Source organism: Nicotiana tabacum, chromosome 22 (assembly GCF_000715075.1).
Source record: "Nicotiana tabacum cultivar K326 chromosome 22, ASM71507v2, whole genome shotgun sequence".
Classification (NCBI taxonomy): Eukaryota; Viridiplantae; Streptophyta; class Magnoliopsida; order Solanales; family Solanaceae; genus Nicotiana; species Nicotiana tabacum.
The window spans coordinates 137,263,398-137,282,844 of NC_134101.1; the positions used below are offsets into that span (position 1 = coordinate 137,263,398).

The 19,447-nt window shown below is 37.1% G+C and overlaps 1 pseudogene; it reads right to left on the bottom strand.

Annotated features, from left to right (window-relative positions):
- Nucleotides 1–4,763: 4,763 nt before the first annotated feature.
- Nucleotides 4,764–18,209, bottom strand: LOC107831603 (fumarate hydratase 1, mitochondrial-like; annotated as a pseudogene).
- Between the last annotated feature and the right edge of the window lie 1,238 nt (nt 18,210–19,447).

Below are 19,447 nucleotides of genomic sequence, written 5' to 3' on the forward strand. Positions count from 1 at the left end.
GGAGCGGTGAATAAATGGCAACCTGGACTAAACATTGGCATGTATGTGTTTAGTGTATTTTTCATATTTCATGTATTTTTATTATGTTGTCCTGTTATGTTTGTGTTAGTGTTGTAGTAATGTTTTATTTACATTTTCCTACAATTAAACAATTTTTTCTTCACTTATTCCAAATTGTGGAACATAATTTTATTTGATATATATTGCAACATACACAAGTACAAACACGTATTACAAAAAAAAAAAAACCAAAATAAAAGACTAGAGGTATCCTTGATAGTTGGGTACATTCGACAAACTTGCACCAGGAGCCGGATTACCACCGCCACGCATACCACCTGAAGGACATTTATGACGGTCGCGTCCTGTTTGCGAGCATATGCCACATTTACGCGCATAAACGGTGTCACCAATATCCATTTGGTTCCGTATACACGTTCTCTTTTGCACTTGCAGCTTGCACAAATAGTCCTTGTTACATACCATCTTAAAAGGTTCCGGCGGCACCTAATGGTTGCAACTTCCCACTATATGTGTCTACATATGCAGCAACATTGTATTGCCTATCAATATAGTTTGTTGCCCCATATCCAACTTGTTGAAAGCACTTCAACGCATGTGCGCACGGTATATGGTAGATGGTCCATTTCCCACATGAACATAACCTTCTATTTTCATTCACCGTCTGTAGATTATTCCCACGGTGTCCGCGGATAGCGGTCTTAACTTCAAAAACACCCTGTTCATGATCGTACCGAAGAAATGAATGCCACTGTGCTCGCCTCCTGGACCTTTCAAATCTTCTCATGGGTATTAGCATATAAATTGAACACCCCTGTCCATCAATGTTGATGCAGCTGCATGCCTTTCAACAAACCTCTCCGCACTCTGTTTGAATGTCATACGGACCATGGCAGTGACAGGCAGTCCACGGGCAGACTTCAACAAGCCGTTGAATGACTCCGACACGTTTGTAGTGAGGGCTCCCCATCGCCTTCCGCTATCAGCATGTAATGTCCACATGTGAAGCTCATGCCCCATCAACCAAGTATAGGCTCGTGGTTCTAATTGCTGGATCGCTTCCATGCGCCTCGTGAATTTGCACTGCTGGTGCTCAATTGCAGCCATCCACATTAAGTCATGCAATGCCTTGTCAGGATATTTCTTCTGGAAATTGGCCTTCAGGTGACGCACACAGTAACGGTGGTATGCATATGGTTCCTGCCATTCAGGCAAGTGACGTACAGAACTTAAAATACCACCATGCCGATCTGATATTAGACAAATACCTTAACGCTGTTTGACAACATGCTGCTTCAAGTGGTTCAAAAAAAGCGTCCATGTCTCTTCACTTTCGTTGGCACATATGGCAAAAGCTAGTGGAAATATTTGCCCATTGGCATCTACTGCAACTGTAATCAAAAGCTTAATATCATACTTTCCATAGACATGAGTACAGTCTATGGAAATAACAGGACGACAATGCACAAAACTATCAATTGCTGGTTTAAATTACCAGAACACATAGTTGAAAATATATTCGGGTCTGTCCGGACTCCGCTCACGCCTCCATTCAATAACAGTCCCGGGGTTAAAGTGTTGCTGTGCGGCCATATACCTGGGCAGATTTGAAAAAGACTTATCCCAGTCGCCATAAATAAGTTCAAAGGCACGTTTGCGATCGAGATATGCCTTTCTTTTGGTTATAGTACAACCATACTCCTAGTGGACGGCTGTAATACACTCTTTAATCTTGAACCTAATGGACACTTCCAAATATGGAATCAAGACAAAAGAAATCAAGTTCACATCCAAGTTGAAGTGATTCTCATTGTATGTGTCCATTTCACATCTGTGCTCGCTAATAAATTTACCCACTTTCCACAAACCTGATTTCTTCTTGGTGGCACGCAACATCCAGTGACAACCCATAAAGTCTCTACGGCATACAACCTTGTATTTCTCCGTAGTTGACTCACTTACTATCATCTCACGGCATTCTCTTATACTGTAGATTTTTATAGCCCTAATTAAGCGAGCTTTATCAGGGAAATACATGCCCTTTGTCAGAATAGCTGGTCTAGACTCATCCCACATCGCTGACCGAAATTCATCATCATCCCTTGTGAGGGCATCCATGTTCGGCATGCTTGGCAAATTATCAAGGTAGGGAATATTCCGCTCATGAAATGGCACGTGGGACTCGTACACTCTTGGTCTAGCGGGAGGTGGAGGAATATGCTCCCTCGTCAGCTCATGTTCAACATTCACTTCCTCATCATCATCACCCTCATCATGGAAGGGTGTGTCATCCCCAGACTCATCCGCATTGTTGTCATAATCACTATCATCTTCCTGACTCTGCGCATCTGCCAAATCACGAGTAAATACGTAGTCTATGGGCAACTGTGTGAGGTTAGGAGCTTCAAGAATCTCGTTTTCACTGCATAAAAATAACAAAATGATAATATACCCAACTAGATAAATACTTTAGATATAGCTATATCACTTTACTTACAAGTTGTACTGTCTTGACGTTTCATGATGGATATTTGCTTGTTGGTGATGACTCCCGGATGGACCACCGTGGTCCAATACTCCAGAAATACACATATTCCAACTAGGGGCGGGGTCATAACTTGTAAAATTCGTATCCGGACGGTACCCCCTATGAAAAATATGAGTGTTAATACAAATCCAATTAAAACATAAAATAAACATCGCTAAAGCACCCACGGAATTGAAGTTTACCAGTCGTCTTGTTGATTATATAAAGTCGAAAAATTATTTTGCAGCTGCTCATTCGCTGGTGGTGACAAGTTTAAATCAAGGCAAGCTCTTTCATCAGCAATCTGTCCGGCAAAAACTGCTCCAGAATAACCACCCGATGATTGGGGGTTATCCCTACTATGCACACCCTCATTATTGGGAACGTCTTCCACCTTGACGTACATTTCTAATAATTTTATTACAATAAATTCCCTGTATTCATCCGGAATCCGCAAAAAATCTCTAAGAGTTTCATCATCCTCGATGTTAAACTCAGAATAATAAGCAAACCCCTGCAGAGTCACTGAATACAGAAATCTACCAGTTATTTTAAGGTTAACCGAACGCCACCTCTCATTCATTTTTTTACGTAACAACGATACCAATTTATCGTACTCCATAGTAAGCGGCAATTTAACATGACATTGTGGAGGTGAGTTATACCTCACAGAGTTATTCTCCAACACAACCTCACCCCCCCCCCCCCCCCAATATAGTGAAACCCTTATTTTTGCCACTTCAGACATTGTAAAAAAATGATTGATAAGAAGAAGAGAGAAGTATGAACGTAAGTTTGAAGATTGAATGAATTTTCATAAAATTGGAACGCCTTTAAATAAGGCAAGTCCGAATGTAAAACGCAGTACAATACTACGTTTTATGTATTGAATTATTGTTATGTCAGTTCATTATTGGTGGGGCAAAAACCAGAGTAAAACGCAGTATAATACTGCGAACAGCTTTATAAAACGTAGTATTATACTGCGTTTTACTCTGGTTTAAAAAAATTGAAGTAAAACGCAATACGGTACTGCGAATTACAAAAAAAATAAAATAAAGTAAAACGCAGTATGGTATTGCGTTTTACTTTAACGAACTAATTTCCGTTAACGTAGTTCGCAGTATAGTACTGCGTTTTACTCATTTATGTAACTTTTTTTAAGCAGTATAAAAGTGATTTTTGTCCAAAAAAACATCAAAAGCGTTTTGGACTCAGAAAATGAAGAACTTCATATAAACTTTTGATTTTGTGTGAAGTTTGCACTACAAACTAAAGAACTTCAGATTAATTTGTCTGAAATTTGCACTATAAACTAAAAAACTTCAGACTAATTTGTCTGAAGTTTGCACTACGAATTGAAGTTTTTTTGATTGCTTTTGCAAGTCAGGCCAAATTTCAGACGAAAATATCTGAAGTTTTACTTTGATAAGGTCACACTTCAAGCAAAAAATTCTGAAGTTCAAACTTCAGACATAAATTCTTGCTACTTCAGGCTCCGTATGTCTGAAGTTACCTGAAAAGTGGGTGGCGTTTGCAATTTCTTTTTTTGCAAAGCAGATATAAGTTAAATGATGACCCAAAAACTGGGTATAGATACAAATGCCCTGAAGTCCACGGCACGAACAAAACAAGAGTAACGTTTTCAAAACAAGGAAAATGTTATTCAAAGCAACACCTTTTTCTCAATTCTTACAGGGATTGTTAAATGAACGAAACATTTCTTAGAAATAAATGACCTGAACAGAAAAAGAATAGATTCACACAAGTTATCCAAACAGTTTGAGATGAAGACATCATTGATTAATTGATTGAGATTTTCTTATTTTGGCATCATTTCGAAAAATATTTCAATGTGCCATGTATGCTGAAGTTATGCAAGTTTATGTATGCTTAGTAAATGACGTATTTGTTCATAAAATGAAGTTACAAGACAGGGTTATATGTTTATTTGAGGATAAAAGGAATCACAAGCTTTATTTTGACACTAGAAACTAAACGATCACCTCCGATAATAATCTTTTGCTTTTTCTCTTTTCACTTCCTTCCACATAAATCGATCCTTTTTTGGCAAGCGAAGGATGCGGTGTATATCTCAAAACAATCGCTGAAAGTAGTTCTCTAGTAGGCAAAATTCAACTTATAGGCAGCAAGTAAATCCGAGCAGGTCAAAGTTACTGACAATCACCGTTAGAAGTGATAAACACATGAGGCATTTGTCATAAGGCCAACCCGCTTGGGTCTCTCCCTCTTAAAGCACGCATGAAACACAGCGCCAAAAGGCACATACAGAGGACAGGAAAGAGTTCTAATCCCGTCAGTAATGACAGCAACCTTAGCACAGCGAATTAAGAAAGAATGTAATGATTCAGCCATTATTTACTTCGCTATAGCTCAGGGTCTCATTACAGAAAATGGAGGCATTCCCCCAGTCAAGTGCTGATAAATTGCAAGGAATGAGAAAACCTCAAGAATTGCGTTAAAAATATTTTATTTTCCTAGTTGAATTTGATGGACGAACAGCTAACATGGTGCACCTTTAGCCATGGTCCTCTCTCCCATTTGATAGAACTAATGGAGCTGATCAGTCAGTTGGACCAATCATTTTCTCAGGAACTACAAGTTGATCAAACTCTTCACATTTGAGGACTCCTAGATTGAGAGCAGCATCCTGCAGGTATATGCGTCAAATTTTTAGTAAGAAAAAAATAATAATTGATCCCCTAAACATAATTGACAAATATCATTACCTTCAAACTGGTTCCCTCCTTGTGAGCTTTCTTCGCAACTGCAGCAGCATTATCGTAACCAATTTTCTGAAACAGACAGCAAGCATACCAGCAATCAGTAAAATTTCTCCAGTTTTAAATCGTTCTTGTCAGTTCAGTCCTAACTATGCGGGAAAAGTAGAAGTAAAAATTGCTGCAGGTAAGCATGTACTTTGAACATGTAGATGGAATACTTACTGGGTTCAAACATGTGACAAGCATGAGCGACTGCAAAATTATACACGAAATGAGATAAATAAAATAGAGCTTAAAACTTGTAAAGTAGAAGAGGGTACCAAAGTTAGTTTATCAGATACACAGTAACTGACCTCGTGCAACAATTTAGCAATCCTCTCTCTGTTAGCTTGAATACCCCTCACACAATTCTTTTCAAAAGAAGCAGATGCATCCCCTAGCAATCTTACTGACTGCACATGACAGAAAAAGAGAGGTATGTCAGCCTTGGGAAGTAAAAAGGCAGCAGCAGATACAGACTTAACTGCTTTTTTTTTTTTTTAATAAGGTACAGACTTAACTGCTTTAGACTACAGCATCACACATATGGCGCATCTAAACTATCAATGGTACTAAAACAACGATGAATGCGCATGCTTTTTAAATTTCCAGGAAGAATGGAGAGGTGTAGAAACCACAAATGAGTCACAATCAGAGATAAATTGACTTCACCCCACCCCACCCCACCCCACCCCACCCCACATCTATTGCCTGGGTGAGAACACAAAGTCAGCGCGGTTAACTGCTGGCAAACATCTTATGGTTCCATGCCTCACTCTGACAGTAGCTTGGACTTGAAAATGCATACCATTAATTCTAATTTAGGATTAACAGAAAGAAAACAAAAAAGAATGGCAGATCACTGAATGTAGAAGGGCATTAGCAATCATAGGCTTGAAAACATTCAGCTCAAAATGGCCATTTGATCCACCAATTGTGACAGCCACATGATTCCCCATAACCTGCAGCTCATAAAAGGTTCAACCATTAAACTTGAAAACAAACAACTAGCGTACACCCAATTGTATAGATGTCATGCATTGGAAATCAAGGTGCAATTACTCTGGAGAAGAATATTAGGAAGTCAGAACATAAAGTTCAAGATAATTTGATTACATCATCCGTTTAGACAGATATATTACCTGAGCACAGACCATCGTGAGAGCCTCACACCGAGTAGGATTCACCTTGCCCTGAAATGGAAGTCATTTTTAAGATTGGGTAGAAAGGTTAAAAATGACAAGAGGATGCATACATAGTCTTTCAACAGATTCAAAGGAAATGAAGTTACCGGCATTATACTGCTTCCAGGTTCATTTTCAGGAAGAATGAGCTCCTCAAGACCACAGCGCGGACCACTGAATAAAAAAGGATGTAAATCCTCCAAATGAAAGTAATTTGAAAAAATCATATAATCCATGGAAAACATACATCCTTCTAAGCTTTGACGTCTCCAAAAGATAGCAACCTACTGAGGAAATAATACATATGAAACGCATACCTTCCCAAGAAACGTATTTCATTCCCAACCTTCATGAGGGAAGCAGCTACTGTATTTACAGCTCCACTGGTTTCAACAAATGCATCATGAGCAGCCTGCCAATGCCAGAATTGTCAAACACTAAACATCGGTTGCGATTGCTCGCGTATTATATCAAAACAATGAGCAAGCAACCAGAACCTCCAATTCACAAACAATGCACTCAAGAATCCTGAGGTTACCAGTGCTTCAAACTTGTTTTCAGCTGTTACAAATGGCAAGTTAGTTTCTTCTGCCACTGCTGCAGCAATTTTAATGTCAAACCTATGGAGAATGAACATAATTTAACCACAACTCAAAAAATATGGCATGGCTGAAGTTGGATACATGAAAGGATGACATAATAAGAGATATTACAAAAACAAATTTGAAGGATTGAGCAGCTAGAATGCTCCCTCCACCTTTGCATACCAATAATGGAGATTGGGTGGCTGAAATTGACCCCAACCCAATCTTAATACTGGAACACTTACCCTTTCTTTGTATTCAGTCCTGTCCCCACTGCTGTGCCTCTTTGTGCGAGCTGCTCAATGAAGTTGTTATCAGTTAAAACAAAGACAAAAGGAGGAACAAGGAAATTAAAAGAAAGTAAAGGTTGAGAAAGAACCTGATACATGTGTGGAAGGGTGCACAAGACTCAGTCAATTCCATATTTCACCTACAACAGCAAAGAACAATTTAAGGCAAACCAAGGTGAGCACTCTTCTCTACTTGTAGGGACAACTTTAGCATTTAAAAATGCTGAAAGTAAATAGAGCTTACCTGAGTAGCATACCCACTAAACTCTTGTCCAAGAGTCAAAGGGGTGGCATCTTGGGTGTGGGTTCGCCCGATCTTAATAATGTCCTTGAATTCGACTGACTAGTAAAAGTAATTGGATAGGAAAGCGGCTTAGTTACAAAGGAATTAATGGCATAAATAATTCCAGACAGGCCAACAGAATTTCATTGGTGACTTCTGTGTAATGCTTTTTCTCATCAAAAAGGTAATTTTATCTGTTAGTATTACATTATGGCATTATGCCAATCTTTTTCGTAATTAAACAATGACTTGGGTGATACAAAGGGTGATGTTGGATACAAAAAAGGTAATTTTATCTGTTAGCATTACATTATGGCATTATGCCAATCTTTTTCGTAATTAAACAATGACTTGGGTGATACAAAGGGTGATGTTGGATACAAAAATTCGTCCGGTTAAGATTGGCAATTAAGATAATCAGGTTGTGAGATAGGATCGGATCCAAAAGCATAGTAATTCTTCGACATTTGGGCAAACAACATTAACTTGAAGATAATTAATGTATTCAACAAAGAGAAAGAGGTTGATATTTTATCTTTGTTGTCCTGTAAAGGCATTCCAAAAGATTGAGCTGCATATTTGATTTGGTTTAATGGTATTGTAGCAGAATCTAATCAAAAAGCATAAATAATTCCAGACAGGCCAACAGAAGAGATGGATACATCGTAATGCTCTGATCTAATCAATCTTTTTAGTGTCTTTTCTTATGATACTGTCTTGACTTTTCTTAATTTATCTTCATCATAACGCTCAACCAAATTCACCATTTCGCAATATAAGTTCAGAAAGGGCAACTTGCTCCTTTTTGAGCATTAATGACTGAATAGGCATGAATTGCAACATTGTGAACCAATAGATCTGGCATATATGTAAACGAGCAAGCAGAATAGCAGAATACAAGAACCAAATAATGCTGTATAAAGTATTTCAAAACTTATCGGAACAGTTTTTTTTTTTGGGAAAAATTTATTATATATTATTTTTAATACTATACGAGTGAAACAACTTAATAGTCAACCTTTGAATGTAGTGAAGTATGCAACTGTTTCAGGTTTGGTACTAATCTTTTATTTAGCTCCATTGCCGCAGCAATATGCATCACCTACAGATGAAAAAGAATAACCATTACTAAGAAGTCAGCATAATTTTGTGAAAAGACAACATATATTGCAACAAAAGTAACAATAGAGGAGGCCTACCGTAGGAAAGGTATCATTTGAAGATTGTGATCTATTTACATGGTCATTTGGATGCACATGTTTGTCACCGCGCTTATGGCCAAGTATTTCAGCTGTTCGATTTGCAATAACCTGAAGATATTTAATAATATATCATTAGAAAGGGAAAAACATGAGTTCATGACAGATCAATTTTTTACCATTATCCAGTTGGTAAAAGGATGATCATAAGAAGATAAATGAAATTGTACCCAACTTCCTTAAAAGGTCCAGAAGACATATACTGCAATCTATCTAGGATCTGAAATATTTTAGCTACTATGGAAACACAGAAAACACATAATGCATATGCAGCGCTGAAGCACTTGTATTAACAAAACTGGTAGTTATACATTCTATTCAAATTTTTTGCCTGATAAAGTAACAATTAAAATCTATGTGCTTTAGTATTTCATGAACCACAGAATTTGAAACAATTTGTAATGCGGTTTTACTCTCACTATTCCGTTTCATTGGTTCATTTCCTCCAATTTTCTATGAAACCAAGCTTCTTAAGTTTCCAAGATACTAGGTCGCTGACGATTAAGATACAACAACACCCTAAGGTGGATCATCTTTATGACGGAGATCATTCAAGTCTGCAACAGAATACCTAACAACTCTGCATGTCTCCTGTCCTTACAGAAAAAAAAAAAAAGACGTAATAGAGGGGTTTGACTAGAGGTATCTGAGACCAAAAGATCATCGGAAAATCTAATTTTGAAACAAGAAGAAAAAGTACCTGAATGTCCAAGTGAGGAGTCACTGATAAACTAAACCATTGAGATTCAAACGGTGGCGATAGGTCAGTATGATGTGAAAGGCTCAGCAAACTAAGTGGAGTGGTTGTCAACTAGATTGCCGATGAGACAAGTTCATCAATGTTGGCTTAGTTTCCAGTCCACCCTAGTAAAGCTAAAATGTTATACTCATTGAATAGACTTGTTTGTGCATATTGTCTTTGACACTTATTCTTGGCTCGAGAGTGCACTCTCTTTTCTGTTCTCAATGCTCTCTTTCTTCTGATAAGAGAAAGAGCAATAGCTTGAATGAGTGTGAAGTCTTGGAGACAGCCAAATTTCAAAAACCAGTGTTTTCCGGTGCAATCAAAGGAAAAACCAGAAAAGGGAGTAATATTTCAGTATCTTGCCTAAACCACGAGAAGCTAATCAGTAAATGCACTTAAAGTTTTAAGAGGCAGAATGCATGTTCATGTAAAATTACTATCTGAGCAGCTTTCATCTATCAGATTTCTGCATAATATATTTATTCATAACAGTAGGTATTTCTCTCAAATCCCATACAAAGCATCAGAAAACTCTTGAATGTGATTAATTTTCTCCATTGCTAGTAACCAACCCATCAAAAAATAGAAAGGTGGATCCCTCTTCTCTATGACAGATATCCAATAGTCCAAAGTCGAGATATATTGGGTCATTGGCTAAAGAAATTTCATTTGCTCATTCGAACCAAGTATCTAGTGAAATCAAAAGGCAAAAATAACAGTCAAATTCCAACAGATAAATATCGGAAGCAACTAGGAAGTAGGAAATAATCATTAGAGCCCCAGCATCTTTTTTTTGAGAAGGGCAGAGCTGTTGCATATTTACCTTATCAAAATATATTATCTGGAGATAACTGCACCAACAATCACAATATTGTGGAAGACAGAACACTCATATTTTTAGCATTCAATTACCTGCACTTGGTACTGATAAAAACATGGATATTTGGTCTAATTCAATCCTAAAAGCTAGCTCATGAGACGAGGATTGCCCCACCAACATATAGGGAGACAATAGCCATCTCCTCAACCAATACGGGACACTTAACACCCCCAGCCCTACACGCCCAGGACTGAACATCTGGTGCATAGACAATACAGTATAAGGGCCGAACATATGGGTAAACCAAGAATAGGGATGACTTTCTCTAATACCATGTGGAGAAAATGGACCCTGAACCTAATTTCCCCCATATGTTAGCTCAGAAGATGATAATTGCCCAAAATCATATAAGGAAACACCAACAAATTTCCCACAGCCAATGTGGGATACTTAACTACATGCCATCTAAACTAAAATAGATCACGCTCTGCATATCAAGAGCAGGGAACACTTTTTCAAATTCAACAATCAGGTGTTTGCCAATACATCGTACATTCTTTGGAATGAGCTCAGACATTTGATTCACGGTATTAATATCAAGACCTACATTTTGAAATCTTAGGTTCCATCAGGTATGTAACCGGACAAATTTTTGTATCCAACATCACCCTTTGTATCACCCAAGTCATTGTTTAATTACGAAATAGATTGGCATAATGCCATAATGTAATACTAACAGATAAAATTACCTTTTTGACGAGAAAAAGCATTACACAGAAGTCACCAATGAAATTACATATACTTAATCGTGGGCAAAACCCACCTCGGTCACTGCACCCATCTCCTTATGTGCAATCTTCCCACCCTTAATGTAGCCCAATTCCTACCTTCTCTAATCAAGCTTCACGTCAAATCCGGAACTATTGAAACCCAAGAACATTGAAAATTAGCACACCGGGTTTCAGATGCAGAGAACTCCACAAGAATTTGGCATTCCTTACCCTTCCCCTGTACCAACTTATTTGTTTTTATTTTTTTCCTTGCCTCTGGTAGCAATAAAGGACAGTAATGAATTTTTTTCCATGTGACTGTTTATACTCAAGTGTATAAGTGTTAGGGGACACGTTTATCCTGGAAGTATTTGCAAATGAGTCATAGTACAAGAGGTAGTTTGTAATTTGTCCATATTGAAGTGATAATATTTTTTTCCGGAAACAAGAAGTTAGTAACAACGAGATGAGAAGCCCTATAGGAGGAGGACAAGCTCAATCACAGAGAAAAGCTTAAATTAACTTTTAGAGCATCAAATTTTGTTTTTTCCGTGAAGACCGTTTCTTTGGATAGATTTTAAGCATTAAGATTATTTCTGGACCTGCTAGAAGCAATTAATAAGGCTCAAGCTTAGAACAAGCCCTCATAGGACCTGCAAGTTCATGAAAGCCACTACCAGTTTGCCAAACCACCAAAGGGAAGTGGTAATTCAACTTTCCCTCTGCAACCTCTTCAGCAGCTTGCATTATTGCTTTTCCAATAGATCGGTCAAGGCCATATTCCATGTTCACCTGCAATATCATAACTACAAGTTAAAATAAGACCAAAACAACTGCGGTCAAGCATTACCACATACTTACTATACCAAAATTTTGATAAAATGAAATAGATAAAGAAGAAGTTATCAACTGTTTAAGAAGGAAACGGCATTACCGATTAACCAACCTTGGCAGCACACTTTTTGAGAATACCAAATGCACGTATGATTGGCTCAGGCATTCTTTCACACTCACCCCCAATATCAAAATTCTGCAATGATCTTTGAGTTTGTGCCCCCCATAACCTGGAGGAGATACAAAAAAGACATAAAAAAGTACAATTAGAAAGAAACTCAAGATGGCGTAGTTGCATACTTGGAAGATAGCCCATAAAGTCTGCCCTTATCAAGAATAGGATTGACTACCAATTCTGAATATGGTAACTCTTAAAGAGAGAATTTCAAGATCAACCTGATATTTCACACCTATTACCAGTTCACTAGTTCATCAATGTCAAACGTACAGAAAGAGCAGAAAAGAGAACCAACCCTTTGAATGTAAAGAGACATGTGGTGCACTCTAGGTACCTCCACCTCCCCCCACCCCTGCCCCCCCCCCCCCCAAAAAAAAAAAACATCACTATTATTTAAAAACAATAGACTCCACTAAGTAAGATCGCAAGATTTAATGACATCGATTGCTGACTTGAACAACAATTTGTCAAAGAAATGGACAGACTCAATAAATTTAATAAGCTATTGCACTCCATGATTCTCGTAATAGAGAAATCATAAAGATATTGGATGCCGCTTATCACCCAAAACAATAAGAATAACTTGTCTCCAAACAAGCTAGTGAAACAATGCCTTGAAACATTGTTATGCCAAAATGAGAGAATACTAATTAAAATATCACTTTCCATTAACTGGTTTTGGAGAGCGAGAAGCGGAAAAAAGCGAGGAGGTCTCGCTTCGGTGAAGCGAGAAGCGCAAAGCAAAGCGCGCGGTTTTTTCATGTGTAACGCAATTTAACACATAAATAAAAAAAAATTTAAATAGGCATAGATAAATGGCCAAGAACTCAATAAAAATAACATATTAAGCAAATGTTTCAATTCTTAAATCAAGAAGTAAATAATAGATACTAAAACTAGACAGTGAATAATCCTCAAAAGTCATAACATATTAAGCAAATGCAAAACAAAATCACAAAAGGAGCAACATCCTATTCTTCAACAAGATCTCCAAACTCTTGAAGTGTCATCATGTTCGAGTTATTATATTGGTCATCATCATCTTCTTCTTCATCGGAGGCTTCATCAATTAGGGTTCTACTTGTACATGTACTTGTACTTGTAGATACTCTTTCTTTGCTCCTTAAAGTACTTCCCCTAAAACCATAAACATTCTCCTCAACTCCACTTGCCATAGCAACATGACCAAAAGTGAGACAATCTCCTTCAAATACTTCTTCTTCTTCATGATTTTCAGGGGCTCAGGTTAACCATTCATTTGCTTCATCAATGTTATCCAATAAAATTGGATCACTGATATTGCGAGCTTTGTAACGACGAGCCAATGTTCTATTATATTTTACGAACACGAGATCATTGAGTTTCTTTAGTTCAAGCCTATTCCTCTTCTTAGTATGAATCTGCATATAAGTTGTAGAAAGTAATTAAGAGGAGTACTTAGGACAATTGAGATACACTTTAATTTAGTAATAATGTAATATAGCTTCTCCTATGTTCATAAACACTCCAATTTCTCTCGCATCCGGATGAGCTACAAGTTAAGCTTTGAACTCTAATAGCAAATTGTTGCAAGTTTGGAACTTCATAACCAAATTGCATCTACCATTCAACTGTAGAAGTATTATTTTAGAAGTTAATAATTTAAAAGTTAAAGCTCTAAAGAGTAAAACAAGTGAAAAAATTTGCTCACCTGGTGCCAATTTGGTTCTGCCTCTAATGGCCAAAGCTAATCCAAGTATTCCATCGGCTTGCATATACACACCAAGCTCTTCCCTTATTTTGTCTTGCATCGCTTCATCTGGCACCAACTTCGCAACACATGCATGATACTCCTTCCACACGTCTATATGTAAAGTCTTCTTCTCGTTATTTGTATAAAAGAATCCAGGGTTCAAAATATGTCCTGCTGCATGTAAAGGTTGATTAAGCTGATCCGTCCACCTTTTATCAATGATTTCAAATACTCTCTCATATTTCCTCCTATCATGATCAAATGCCTTCTCAATAGCTTCTTTAGCCCTATCCATGGCTTCATAAATGTATCCCATTGATGGTTTTCTCTCCCCTTCTCACCCGCTTTTTTATTCTCGCTCGCGTTATCAGTAACAACTTGAACCACATTTTCCGGTTCAACTTTCAATATTGTCTTCTCAAACAAGTTGAACATTTTATTGGAATCGGTTGAAGAGTCACTAGCATCATAAGATTCAAGAAACACACTACCTCTCGGAGAATTCACCAAAACATTAATGACCATTTTTCTATTTTTTGTTGTCCATCTATCCATCATAATGGAACAACCATAAGTTTTCCATTGCACCTTATGCTCCTCGACAATCTTGTTTGTCTTCTCCACCTCCTTTTTTAGACAAGGAATCCTTACTTCGTGATAGGTTGGGGGCTTCATTCCAGGGCCATATTGGCCTACAGCCTCAATGAATTCACCAAAACTATCTATGTAATTTACACAATTAAAAGGGAGCCCCGCATCATACATCCACCTGGCAAAAGCATCTACAACGCGCTCCCTTAAACTCTTCCTACAAGAATCTAAGTCAATAGCTTCACCCTTTCTCTTTTCATTTGGTTTTTGCGAGAAAAAAAGATTAAGAGGACCTTTCACATTGCTACCGGCAGTGGATGATCCACTTCCACTTGTTGAATTCTTTCTTTGAGATTAATCATAGATGCTCTATGGCTCATTGGATTTTTTAACTCATTTTTTTTTCTCAACATAGTCTCTAATTTCGTGCTTAATAGAATCCGGAACACTTGGACATTCTTTGACATCTCTAAAACCACCAATTAGATGTCTCTTGTGATGATATATTCCACCGTTATAAATTTTTTGACAAAAGATACATTGCACTTTTTTGTTAGTACCGCCAACTGCAACTCCATACGCCCAAGCTGGATCTCTTTTTTGGCTTGATGCCATTGAATAAGATTGAATTTACTACAATCAACAACCAAAAAAACAAAAAAACAAAAAAAACAGAACAGTAAAAAAAACAGAACAGTTAAGAGAAAAACATAGCATAAATTAGGGCAGAAGCACAGAGCAATAAAAATTGAAAAAAATAGAAAAAAGAAGAGAAAAACAGAGCATAGAACAGAAAAACAGAGCATAAATTAGGGTAGAAGAACAGAGCATAAATTAGGGCAAGAACAGAGCAAGAAAAAACTGGAAAAAATAGAAAGAAGAAGAGAAAAAGGTAACGAACAGTGAACTGAAGAAAATCAGAAGAGGAAGAGAAGAAGAGAAGAAGACACTTACCCGTCGTCGCTTGTAGCAGTCCCGTCGTCGCTTGCAGCAGAGTGTTCGCGTAAGTATATTTGCGTGTATTTGCGAAGTTTTTTTTTTAGAAACCCTAGCAGATGCCTTACCCTCGGTTAAGCGCACTTTTTTGCGCTTTTTCCATCGCCTCGCTTCTCGCTTTTTAGTGTAAAGCGAGCGCTTTTTGATGTGAGCGCTTTAGGGCAGATAAGCGCTATGCCGTCGCCTCGCGTCGCTTCTGCGCTTTAAGCGAGAAGCGCACGCTTTTTATAACACTGCTATTAACATTAACGATTAATGAGGCAGTACAAGATTCTAAAAACAGCAAGTTGTATTGATGGAATTGCAAGACATGAAGGTTACATTTAATTGATAAAAGGTCACCCATCCAAAAGGTTCTCTACAGAAGAATTTAATAAAGATATTAAAAAGGGAGCTTCAAACTCTAATCACCATGGATTTATCTGAGTTATATTGAGCTACCTTAGCAAAATAAAGTTCAGCCTTTCAATAGTGAATTCAGGATGACAATGTAGCATATACTCTAGCACAATTTTGGATTAGTAATAGTATATGCGCTGTTGATCAGAGGAAAAGGTACATGTAGCATATACTCTAGCACAGCTGTTGTATTATCTGTCCAGAAACCTATAGCTGTCCTATATTGAAGCATATCGATACTCGCTTGACTGGAGTTTTAGTTAGTTAAGGAGTTGAGTTGGAAAATTTCTGCATCATATCTATGTTGAAGACAACTAATTGCTCACTATTGATAAAGCAGATAACAGAAGAGAAACACATCTACATAGCAAAAAGAACTGCAAGGTGCGATCAAATCCATTAGCAACATAAATCTTCTTACTAAATGAAATAGTTGTGGCTTGTGGGCTGGTGGTCAATGAAGCTACAATGGACAATGGCAGACCGGCGTTCAAATCCCATTAGAGCAAAAACAGCTAGGTGATTTCTTCCAATATGGTTGTCTTGACGGACAAAATTATCCGTGTATGCACTGGTCGAAGGTCTTGGGTAGCTGACAAAGTCGAGGTGGTGCAAGCTGACTAAACACCCCCATTATCAAAAAAAAATATTGGTTAATCTCTTTGCAATCTACTTTCTTCTCACTAGAAAGTAGAAACACGGACAAACCCTTACAACAGCATAAAACCCTATAGGACTTTAACACACAATTACTCGCCAATGCTCAATCCTACATTAATTTGGCTCGAGTATATGAATACTCTGTCCCCATTTATTTCACGATTATTCACATTTTGATTATTTTTTTATATTGACTGTCAACTTACTATGATCCTCCTTCTATATTCATTTTTTGATTTGACTATGCTTTTCAAAATTTCGGAATTAACAGGACAAGAACATGTAAGCTCAGGTAAAATATTAAACATGTGAAAAGGGGGAAGCCCAAAAAAAAGCACACTGAATAAAGGGAAAAATAGAGAAAAGGAAAACACGAACTTGTCCGATGGAACGAGAATGGGACCAAAAGTGTCTTTTTCCTCCCTGAAAGAAGTAGAGAAAAACCGCCAGCAAGAGGTATAACGCAGCGAATCTGATAAAGCTGATCCAGCTGATAATCGACGTGCCGCTATTAACATCGCATATCTCTGTAGCTCTACACACTTCTGATGAGTACAGATTAGAAGAAGAAAAAACGAGTTCAATACAGATATTTTGCAAGTATAGAATTTGACCGAAAGAAATTGTACAGAGATAGGGTCAACAAACCCAGTAGTCAGCGAACCGCCTGGATGCGAGTTGAAGGAGAATGTTGATGCAAGCTGAGAACGTTCCTGTACATTTCACAAAACTTTACACTTTTGGTCTCCATCCATTTTTAACTAACAACATAAGTTAACCTTAACTGTCCACTCATGGGAGCGCTTAAAACCAAAAAATTCTGACCATTTCCCTCTCGTTTCTCTCTCCCCGCTTTCTTCCCCCAAAGCTCTTGAAAATAATGACCGCCTGCTTATTGAAGTGCTAAAAAGCTTCAATCTTTAAGTCAATTACTCTTACCCATTTAGGTAGATCCTTAAAATCTTGATTTTTGTGTATATTTATTATGCGGGTTATGAGTTTTTATTCGTTATATAATCCTTAGTGAAATTCTGATTATAAAAATTTTATCCTTGGAACGTATTGTGACTGTTATAGAAAAATGGCAGTAGTAGATGAGCAACAAATTAAGCCACCAGAAAAGAAGAAGCCAGACTCTTAAAAAAAAAGGTCAAATGCTAGATTTATTCATGAATTTATGATTAGAAAAGTGTTTCTTTAGGTGTTCATCAAAAAAAATTCAAGAAACAGAGATGAGGATGACAAAAGGTCGAATCTTTATTTGGTTAAGAATCTGACCCAGTTCACTTTATTCATGTTTATGAAAAGAAAAGTGTTTCAGAGAATTTTTGTTAGTCACTTTTATTCAAGATAGTAGAGAATGAAGATGACCAAAAATCAAATCTTTATTCTGTTAAGAGTTTACCATTTTCACCTTTTTCATGAATTTTTATGAAAAGAAAAGTGTTCTAATGATTTTTTTAGCTGATATTCACATTTGTTCAAAGATGAGATATCTTCAGCAGAAAAAAGATTGTACCTGAAAGTTTGTTGAAAGCTGTGCTGAGGCGGCGTGGTGGTGAATTAAGACCTGCTGGGTAAGGGGGATGTTTTTGGTTTTAAGCTCACGTGAGGCTCACATGAGTGGTCTGTTAAAGTTAACTTACGGCGTTAGTTAAAAACTGGATGGAGACCAAAAGTGTAAAGTTTTGGGAAACAAAAGACTAAAATTGATAGGGGTATATTTAAAGGATCATCATAAACCTACTCATAAAAATAAGGGACCATTTTTATCATTTTCTCCTACAAGTTGGGAAGTTTAACAACAAATAGAATTCAAAAGGTGAAGTACATAAATCGCTCATTTATGTTGTCCACAATGATCTGACAAACACCTCAACCGACCCCTCTACTATTTAGACACTTCAAATATTTATTAAGTAGATCAAGTAGATACCCGAGTGCAACAGATCATATACGTAAGTTACACTTGCCAATGACATGTCAAATGAGCCAATCAATAAAGGACACGTGTAATTTGTATTAAAATTTTAATTTATATAATTAACCAAAATGAAAATACATTTAAAGAAGAAAAAAGTCATTTTTGTCATAAAATAAAGACTGTAAAGTAAAGACAAGTATAAAGAGAAACTGATATATTATTCGAATTCAAACTGATGTACATAATGAACTGAAATCTCTTCTATTTATAGAAGAAAGGAAGTTGTTGTGTAAGCTACTACTATACCAGATATGGATAATTTTCTACTGAGAGTAATATTTATCCATAACGGAGTACTGAAAGGATAAGCTTATTATACCCGATATGGATAATCTTCTACCGGGGTAATGTTTATCCATAACTGGGTACTGAAAGGATAAGCTTATTATACCTGGTATGGATAATCTTCTACTGGGGGTAATGTTTATCCATAACTGGGTGCTGAAAGGATAAGCTTATTATACCCGGTATGGATAATCTTCTACCGGGGTAATATTTATCCATAACCGGGTACCGAAGTGATAAGCTTCTTCAGGAAGCTTATTTCCAATAGAGTACTAAATAGATAAACATATTTACGGTGGAGTCCCATATGGATAAGCTTCTTCAAGAAGCTTATTTACAACGGAGTACTAAATGAACATCCATAATATAATATATTTATAACACTCCCTCTTGGATGTTCATTAAAAGATAATGTGCCTCATTAAAACCTTACTAGGAAAAATCACGTGGGAAAAAATCCCAGTGAAGGAAAAAGAATACACATATTTAGTAAGACGCATTGCTAGGTGCCTCATTAAAAAC